Below are 10,485 nucleotides of genomic sequence, written 5' to 3'. Positions count from 1 at the left end.
GAGCTTAGCTTGCATGCCCACCAATATGGCTCCGTGTGCCACCTGTGGCACGCGTGCCATAGGTTCGCCATCACGGCTCTATCACTTACTCAACAAAAGGTAAATATGGGGAAGCTTGGTCAAGGGTTCTGAGGTCACTCACAGGGTTCATGTGCAGCAATTCATAAAGACCCTAGTGATGCTATAGAAGTCACAAAAAAAGTGTAATGCGGGACCCAGGAGATTATCATTAGATCACATGCAAAAGCAACCAAGGCATCATCATCCCAACTCAAGGTCAAGATGACTGTGGTTTACTAAGATGGCTGCGATATACTTTACTAAGGTAATGTAGCTTACAAACATCCATATAAACATTAGAAATAATGTCTATAGAGATTCTCAGTCATTCAGATCATGATTGTCCCAAAGATGCTTTTTCAGAAGCCAGTTGGACTTTCCGGGTTTTTTTTCTTTGAAGATGTTTCGCTTGTCATCCAAGGAGCTTCTTCATCCAGTCAGAGTTGAAGAAGCTTCTTGGATGCAAAGCAAAATGTTATCAAAGAAAAAAACAAGAAAGTCCTGAAAAAGCACCTTTGGGATTAGAAATAACGTGATGTGCTCACAGCAGTCTTATCTGAAAGTACGCAACCTATCATAGACCCATTAACTTAGCATGCATTCATAGGATCAAAATGACATGCCACATACAAAGCATGTATTCGAGTATGTTGCCCCCCCTCAACCCAATATACAGCAAGAAGGCACAATGACAGGTAATAGAGTTGTGTAAAAGTCACAAAATTAAGTCACTGAGAATAACGCTTGACATACAGGGCAATGTTATAAATGTCATATTCAAGTTGTCCTTCGCTTACAGCTACTTGTTTAGCCACCATTCACAGTTACAATGATGCTCAAAAAAGTAAGTTCTGAGCAGTCCTTGCACTTATAACCATTGCAGCATCCCCACAGTCAGGCAATCAAAATGTGAGCAATTGGCTTTTATTTTTGACGGTGGATCACCATTAGTGACCTTCCCCACCTCTCCTGACAAGCAAAGTCAATGGGAGAAACTGGATTCCTCTTAACGACTGCGTGATTCATTTAACTGCAGTGGTTTGCTTAGCAACCAAAGGGCAAAAAAAAAAAAAGCTTACAAATTTGGGCGCCTCACTTAACAACCGCTTTGCTTAGCAATGGAAATTTCGGTCCCAATTTTGGTTGTAAATCAAAGACCGTCTGTATACTTAGCAGCATAGAAGTAGCAATTTGTAAACCTGCAGGATAACTGCTTAATGTTGTCACTGCAGGTTTATAGTGCCTTTGTGGAAAGGGGAAGAAGAAGGAAAAATTCAGAGGCATCTAGCATGCACTCTGCTTGTGCTCAGGAGAACACTTGAATGTTAGTTCCCCAAACTCATACTTGGTCATCTAATGCACCCAGATACCTACTCCCCACAGCTCAGAGTACGCTGGAGGGATGCCTCCCACCACACACATCACCTCAGTGGAGGCTGGTGACCTAGTGCAAAATACACACAATGCCTCACAATGTGCTGGCATCACCCAGACTGTCCCCATCACTACGTATCTCTGTCTCAGCCCGATGTGCCTCTCCGTTGCTTTAACCAGCCTCTTTCGTTTGCTGTTTTCTTTCTTTCTTTTTTTTTCTGCTTTCCCTCCAATGGTTTCTCCCTATGACATAATAACAGCATGCTAGCATCTCTCTCCTATACAGCAAAATACCCCTCGACATAAAACGCCATTTCGCAGGATCTTCTCCGGCTGGTGCCACCACCAACCCACTGCTGGGTGGGGGGGGACAAAAGGAGAAGCTGTCTCTCACCTCCCCCAGTGGGTGACACCTTTGGAAAACAGACTCTTTCGGTGGTGTGCTTGCAAGGTAAGCTGCTATGTCTCTCTCGTTCTCTCTCTCACTCACTCTCTCGGTCTCAATATTCTTCGTTCTGGGCTGCAAAAGAGGTAGAGGGAAGGCACTTGGGGAGAACGGGAAGGGGAAATGGATCTGCTCTGATTTATAGGAATAATTTTATAACCGTATCAGGATTTTTTACCCCCCCTCCTGCACCAAGGAATGGATCCAAAACTATCCAGTTTCTAGAATGAATTTCTAGTTGCAGGCACTGCTTTCACCACCCCTTCGCTTCAGGTGACGATAACCTCTAGCCTGCTTTTGCTAAAGCATATATGCAACAGCTCTGTCCGAATCAGTTTCTACTGATGAGCATCCTTTTTGCTGTTCCCTCTGTTTGGTTTCAGCTACATTTCTGTGTCCTTATGAGTGTCTTTCGAATGGATTGAGTTTCTCCTGATATTTGAATGTAAACAGGATAAAAGAAGGCAGTCAAGGAAGATACAAACTATATGCATTGCTTTTTTATTGATTGTTGCACCCTCTCCTTTTCTTTTCTTTTTCTTTCTTTCTTTCTTTTCTTTCTTTCTTTCTTTCTTTCTCTTTCTTTCTCTCTTTCTCTTTCTCTTTTTCTTTCTTTCCTTCTTTCTTTTTCTTTCTTTCCTTCCTTCCTTCCTTTCTCCCCCCCCCTTCTCTCCAAGGTCTTTTTAAGAAGCAAGAAAAATGTCTCTCATGTTAGGCACAGCAGCATGGTTTCAAAAGATAGATGGAAATTTAAACAATGCTGCGGGGGGGTTTTGGCCTTACCAAGAACAGCTGCTGGTTGGGAGCAGCTGTTGAATGAATGGGGAATTCAGCTGGAAACGTGAAGGAGGAAATACCCTAGGATTAAAATGGACCATGTTTGTGATGTTCCTAGTTGGTTGCCCATTCTTTCTAGCATTTTGCACTGAAGCTAGAAGAGCCACGCTTCCTTAAGGTAGGGAATCACAGGCCTCCATTCCAAAATATTTGCAGGCAGAGTCAAGCCTGTATTTTGCAAAAGGTTGCCAATAATGGTCCTGATTTCTAAGTTTCTGGACATCTGAATGTTTTTTTTAAATTATCCCAGACATTTTTGTTGGAATAGCGGATCAGATAACAGGGGGGGAAAAATCCTTCCTCAAATACACAGTGCCAAATTACAGAGGGAGGGGAGAAGCTGTTCCTAGATTTCCTTTATCTGGGGATAGCCAACTGATTCCTCAATTCTATAGAAAGGAAATCAAAGACTGATGACTTCCAACAAGAAGTTATATATGGAAGGATTTCTGGAGTCTCAAAACAGAAAGCTCTTTGTGGATTTGTGTCAATTAAAGGTGAGGACCGAATTTCCAAGCTGATGGAAATGGGAATTGCAATTAGCAAATATGTGGAGCCCTTGGTGCTCTCTGAGCTTGGTTACTTCCGTGCAGACATTTCATTACCTGATTGGGCAACATCATCAGTGTGAGGGAGTGTGGGGTTTGTGCCCTGTTTATATACAGTACTTTGCCCTAATAATCTTGGGGGGGGGCAGTTTTCTTCTTGGTAGATACGTAGAGATAAGTCATTTTCTCCTTGGAAATACCTTGATTGGGCAATTGTTAATCTGCTTGATTGTTTGCCTGGTATTAATCCCTGCTGAGAGATAATAAAAAAATCTAAGAAGGAAACCAAAAGGTCAGAACACATCTTCTCCAGTAGCCAAAACCCATACTATATAAAAAGGGAGCAAACCCCACTCTCACTAGCACTGATAATGTTACCTAGTTGAGTAATGAAATGTCTGTAGGCAGACAACCATGCTCAGAAAGCACCACAATTTCTTCACAATTGTACCCTGAGCTACAGATATTTTCTTCTGTTGGAACTAGCAAATAAGAAGTAATTGATTGGTTGCTAGATTCTGTTTGTCCAGTTTTGAGGGCCTTCGGTTTCCAGGCAGTGGCTTCAGAGAGTTTCTGCATTCTAATGCTAGCAATTGATTATGAAGTAGCAGATAATAATTGATGCCAGACAATGTGTGTGAGGGAGAGAGAGAAAGAGAAACTATATGGAAAACTGGGAAAAAATGTTTTACTAGAGGAAGATGGAAATTTCTGCCTGGAATGGAGAACTGCACCTCAAAAATCCCCAAGAATGGTGTTTGGGAAGCATATTTCTTTTAATCCTGGTTCAATGTCTTGATTTCTGTTGTGACACCAGTAGTACTTCTATTCTGAGATTATTGCTTTATTATGATTCGGTTGTCTGAAAATACATGGAAACAGCTACAAATTGCTTGGAATGCTCCAAAGGAAGGCAGTTATAAATTATAATAAAGCAGAACATGAATTCAATATGAGGACCATAATAGTGATAATGATGGTTATTGGACTGATGCTAAAAAAAAAATCACCAGTAAAAGGAATATAGAAAACTGAACCAGATTTTCTGAGCGCCCCTTAGAGAAGGATTATAAAGTCAAATATGGCTCACTGTCTCAAGGTCTATCACCCGAGTCTGTCAGTCCATCTATTTAAGTGATCATGTTATTTTCACATGCAACTTTCTATTGAATAAAATATCCAGTTCCATTTTAGCGTCCATAGTATTTCTTTCCTGATGCTCCCCTTTCATCTGGTATTCAGCCATTTCAAAACCTACATTCCATCCATTCATAATCCTCCCCTACTTAGCCTTCCTTCCTTCCTTCCTTCCTTCCTTCCTTCCTTCCTTCCTTCCTTCCTTCCTCCCTCTCACCCTCTCACCCTCCCTTCCTCCCTTCCTTCCATCCATCCATCCATTATCCCTCCCCCTCCTTCCTTCCTTCCTTCCTTCCTTCCTTCCTTCCTTCCTTCCTTCCTTCCTTCTTCCAGTTCATCACTCCCTGACCTCCCTCCAAGCCAAGATTCTCTCATTCATCTATCCTCAAGTACTCCATCTGTCCTTCAAATTACTCTGCTTTTCAGGACAGGAAACCAAACTTTCAAGAAAAGATTGGACTGCCATTTGTCAGAAATGGTGTAGGGTCTCCTGCTTAAACTGGGGGGCGGGGTTGGATTAGATGACCTATAAGGTCCCTTCCAACTCTGTTTAATCTGTTAATCTGTTAAATGGTCTTTATTTTGTTTAGTTTTCTGAAGCAAAGTTCTAATTAAGCAAAGAAAATGACTCAATTAATTGCACGGAATACCTGGAGGAAGTGAATAAAAGCCACCAATGTAGACATTCCAGGTAGTCTCTGACTATGTTGGGCAGGATATTTATGGCAGTAGGAACTGTCCCAGAAGTGAATCAAAAGACGAAAGAAAAGAAAATATTGCCCTAGTGTTCCATCGAAGTCCATTAAATTACAGAAACACTATCAAATATTAGGGAAAAACTGGAAATACGGTAAACTGTTTATCGACCCATCGTTCCTAATTATAGAATGTATAACTAGACTCTTTGAGGAAAGCTATCCATTTCAGTTGCCTACCATAGAAAAGGGGATTCCTGATTTTACAGCTCCGGCACCAAGGTCACCAGAGATGTTATAGTACCTGTACCTCTGTCCTTTTCCTAATCATTCATGAGTATTCCTTAGGCCCCAAAGCTCTTTGTGAGGTAGAAAAATTAGAAGCAGTAACCAACATTTTATAAATGGTATCCATGGATACTGTTAGGATAGATTGCTTCCCACCCACCCAGGGCACTCAAGCAAAAGAACAGAGACCGTAGGTTGCGGGCTCTGAGCTACCACTTCATTACAATGTAGAGGCAAAAACTGTGGAATAAAAGAGGATTTCTCTGGATCTTGGATTTGGTCGAGGCTGGTGTATGGCTGCTGGAGCACAGGTTAAGCCTGGCAAGATTTAGAAGAGGAAAGCCTACGAAGCAAAAGAGATGGAATCACAAATAGAGTTTTGGTTTTCCTCAACCTAGTGCCCTGCAGGTGGATGTCCCACTGGAACATGGGAATGCTAGGTGGTATCACTCTAGATATCCGGAACATCTGGAATAATGAGTGGCTGCACAAAACAGAAATAAGAGAAGACACGTTTAGGATAATGCAGTCAAGTTTACTGTTTCTTCCATCTTTGTTTCCTCAGTACCATAGCAATGTTCCCATAAAGACCCCTAACAAAACGTTTAATTGCTTAGCACAATCATTGGCACATTCCTTTACATAGATTTAGAGCTTGCGGTCTTCTGAATGCCCTCTAAAATAGCATTTGAAGAGGCAGAAACAGGTGCCGTGTAGACTACATATTTAAACATAGGAAAAGAATGACACTGAAGTTACATTTAACAATCATGTTTCATATGATTGTTCAGTTAACCACTGGGTTCATATAACACTTTGAAATATAATCTAACGAGTTTGGGGTTCCATAAGGCACTCAGCCACATAAATCCTAATCAGGGTTAATACAAATCAAACATAGCATGTTTGAGAATGCATCTTCTAGAGTTTTATATGATTCAGTTATATATAAGCATAGGGTTCAGTTTCGGAAATCTGGTGGGGGAGTGTCCTAAAAAAATCAAGATTTCAAAAGCATTATAAATTCCCAAGATTTAGATTCAAAAATTGAATCTAAATCTCGGGAATTTACAAATGCTTTTGAAACCTTGAATTTTGGGTTAGACTAACTGGGTTAGTTCATAGATGGCAAAACCAGCCATGCTGTATTTATACAGGCTGCATTTATATAGTAATCTAGGTTGCATCTTGCATATCCTAATAAGAAAGAAAAATGGCAGAGGCTAAAGTATACACATTCAGTTCAAAATGTCTCCTTTCTTGTTTGACCTCCACTATCAATATTCAGAAGTGATGTATGCATCTAAAGTTTAACAATCTTCTTGCTGCTGTTTTTAGTTTCAGAGAAAGGAATAGCCAAGACTCTGGGTATCCCTGAAGTACAACAAGGATGGATGGAGACCTAGAGAGGGACAGTTAGAGAATAACAGAATAACAGAGTTGGAAGAAACCTTGGAGGTCTTCTAAGTCAACCCCCTTCTCAGGCAGGAAACCCTATACCATTTCAGACAAATGGTTGTGCAATCTCTTCTTAAAATTCTAGGGTTGGAGCACCTATAACTTCTGGAGGCAAGCAGTTCCACCGATTAATTGTTCCATCAGGAAATTTCTCCTTAGTTCTAGAAGTTAAACATAGAGTGACAACAATGGCTACTGGTCACGATGGGCTCAGTGTTGATTTTGGGATCAGAGCATCACAGCTTGAACTAAGCTTTTGGAGTTCATGAGCAGGAGGATGAATTTGTACTGATGTAATGTTACAGAATGTCCTTGAGAAAGAGGGCGAAGAAATGCTACCTAGGGAAAGGTCAAATAAGAGAGGACTACTTAGCCCACTGCCACATAATGGGTGGAGAAAGAGCTCAGAAGGGACCCTCCCTAACTTCTCAAGCTGTAAAGGAGATTAGTACTTTCAGGCTTGCAAGATTGATGTCAGCCTTCCTGGGTAGCTCAGACAGGAAACATGACCAGATGAGCTAATTCTACTTTACAATAGGGCTAAATTAACAGAATCTTGCAGGTCTGAAAGTGCAAATCTCCCATCATCTCCTTTACACTAGGAGGCTAGGGGAGGGTACCTTGAAAACCCTTTTCTCTGCCCATTATATAGCTGCGGGCTAAGCTCTCTCTTATCTGACCATTCCCTAGGCAACATCTCTTTCCCCTATTTGTAAGTCTTTTCTCACCTACTATTACAATGTCTTTCCTCCCTGTAAGCTTCTGCTTGGAGGCTGGACTGGATCCTGGAGTATAATATGAGCAGGAGAGGCAATGGAAGTTCTTTTCAAGAGTTCCCACACCTGATAGCCCCCAAAATGCCAATTCAAGCTTCTCCCTCTATTTCTAATTCCTAGGGAGGGAAGGAGGGAGAGCTAAAAAACGACCATATGGATTTTAATGTTTGCATACATTTACATCCTGGCAGGTTTGCAATGTGTTCTAGTATCTGGGCGATATTAGAGAGAGGAATCCACTGATCACAAAGTACAGTACAGCCAGAGGAAAAAAACTCAGTTTTTAGGATTTCAAAATATTTTGCAGATTCATGTCTCATCATTTGGGGTTCTGCTGAGGAAGAATCCAGAGTAAAAACTTTATATAGATGGGATTTCTTTTCCTTTTAGGCTGTGAGCTTAAGTGATAGGTTTATGCAAAAATCATAGCATTTCAATTGTCTCATATGCTGTATCTTCACCCTGGACTGTTTTCTGTTCAATTTCTTCTTCTACTGTAATTGTAAGTAAGGCATCTCTTATATGGTAATTGTAAGTAAGGCATCTCTTACATCGTGTGTTTGCTATGTCTTAGATCTGATCTTCTTAGCAGCTCTGCTTCAAAATATGTAATTTAATAGTACTGAGAGTTTTTACAATGAAGTATATAAGCAAACAGATGCTTATTTCTCATCATAGCTGTTCTTTAGTTAATTCCCAAGCTTGTCAAAATACTGTTACAACCTAATCTAACTTACTATGAGAACAAGCAAGGTAATTAAAACTTAAATTTCTGCAGAAGTGACATATTCCCCACCCCCCCACCCCCAAAATATAATTATCGTAGCTTCAGGTCCATTGGAGCTTGATGTAGAAACAGAATGATTAGAAGCAAAGATTTTACTGTATACTTTCCTAAAAGGCAGTCTTAGGTCCTGCTCATACTACTTGAGAAAAGTAAGTCTTTACATGCATAATCTCAGTTTACTATAATTGCAAAAATGGATTGATATGAAAATTTCCTCTTTTTCCAATGTATTTTTTATTGCTTGTAAGAAAATAAGGAAAAAGAAAATAAGGAAATGTAAAGATAATTATAATGCAGATACATACAAAAACTAGGGATAGTGTTTTTATAAAACATTAAAAAAACAGGAAAAAAGATAATAAACAAAGTATAGTTATATAATACAGGTAGTCCTCAGTTTAGCAATAGGTTCCAGTCCCAAGGTCTGTCTTCTCCAATTTGTATGTAAGCCAGAACAGTATTATTGTATAATACTGTATAAATAGTATTGCGAAATGAACCATTGTGTATTTAACTTGAATCATTGTGCATTTAACTCACATTTTGCTACAATAGGTTCCATTCTTAACCATGGGCGGTCTTTAAACCAGGATGTTCTTAACCTGGAAACTTGCTGTACATCATTATAGAAATTAACAGTTATAATGCTGTATTATAGAATTGTAACTAGAAATTTCCACTGTTGTAAATATAATTGGAAAATATTATTATGCTCCCTGACATTAGGTCAATCTTCTTTAGATAAGTAGACATATGTAGTAATTCTGTATAATCTGTGATGAAGAAAAATATTATGTGCCTGTCAGAGACATATCATTGCTATATTATTTTAGATTTCTTAACTAAGGGTCATTTTTTACTTAAGCCTAAATGATATCAGCTGGGTGATACTATGAAAACACTGTAAGACACTGGATTGGCAATATCTTTTTCTGCTAAGTGCAAGGCATTTCCTTTGGCCAGTCATCCCCTTCATGCCCTATAGTATCTTCATCGTATCAACTAGCCATTTTAAAATGATATAAATTCTATCCTTATTGGTGTTAGTTGCTAGTGATGGTTAGATGACTGTATAGTATAGAAGGTGTTATACATTGAAAATAAGGTAACCTTTATTTCTCATCTCTTGCCAACACAAATTTAAGTCATCCTTGGTTTTTCCCGGGTTAAACTAGCATTTTGCTCTTATTCTAACATTGCCCAAGGGAACATATAGATGTGTAAAATCTGGTAGGCTTTCTCACCCTTTACCTTGGAGAGAAGGCAGATGACTGGCAGGGGAGAGAGGTAATAGTGCAGATAGCAATTCTAATGTTGACAGCAATTTTCAAAGTAATACAAGTATGAGATACACTTTATTTAAAAAACAGATCTGTAGAAAACTTTCAGCCAACCAGCAGGGTAAACCCCTAAGCCCTGGTAGTGATAGCTCACTAAGTCATTGTTCGAACTAACCCTCACAAACCCAGTTAATGTTAATATGGCTGAGATTTTATTCCCACACCAAGAAAATCAGAAGATAATTTTGTGTCAATTCTTGATTGTATTAATGATTTGAATTATTGTTTCTCAGATGCTTATGTTTTAATTTTTATAGTGTTTGTTATTGTTTTCATTTTAATTCTGCTCACTGAGATCAGTGGCTATAGATATAGGGTGGATAAATATATAGTAAAGCCATTTCTCGATAAAATTTTATTTTTTTAAATTTATTTTACTTTTGGATATAGTGATGTCTTCAACCTATGAGCTGAAAGTGTTGTACCTTATGATTCTTGATGAACGTATCTTTTCTTTTATGTACACAGAGAGCATATGCACCAAGACAAATTCCTTGTGTGTCCAATCACATTTGGCCAATAAAAAAAATTCTATTCTATTCTATTCTAAATAATCCAGCCTAGTTAATTTCCCTCTGTAAGCCAAACTGAATGATAAGAATTGTGTGAGGTTTTCCTTCAGTGGGGAATATTAAATGAAATATAGGAAAATTGCAAGGCTGATTTAATCCTGAGTCTTATTTCAGGACATATGTGAAAAGAAGATAAACCTGATGCAAAGTCACCAGTCCATCAGTGGG

General features: G+C 39.2%; 1 protein-coding gene across 2 annotated transcripts in view; it reads left to right on the top strand.

Moving 5' to 3' along the window:
• Positions 1-999: 999 nt before the first annotated feature.
• CACNG8 (calcium voltage-gated channel auxiliary subunit gamma 8) overlaps positions 1,000-10,485 on the top strand; it is a 34,203-nt gene continuing 24,717 nt past the window's right edge. For both annotated transcript variants that reach the window (XR_004591886.3, XM_034419448.3), the window contains exon 1: positions 1,000-1,885. The gene's annotated coding sequence lies outside the window, so the exon portion shown is untranslated. The remainder of the gene's footprint in view (positions 1,886-10,485) is intronic.

This window comes from Pantherophis guttatus, chromosome 4, assembly GCF_059756535.1.
Source record: "Pantherophis guttatus breed Tessera chromosome 4, ASM5975653v1, whole genome shotgun sequence".
Classification (NCBI taxonomy): domain Eukaryota; kingdom Metazoa; phylum Chordata; class Lepidosauria; order Squamata; family Colubridae; genus Pantherophis; species Pantherophis guttatus.
This window is presented reverse-complemented; position numbering and strand designations above follow the sequence as displayed.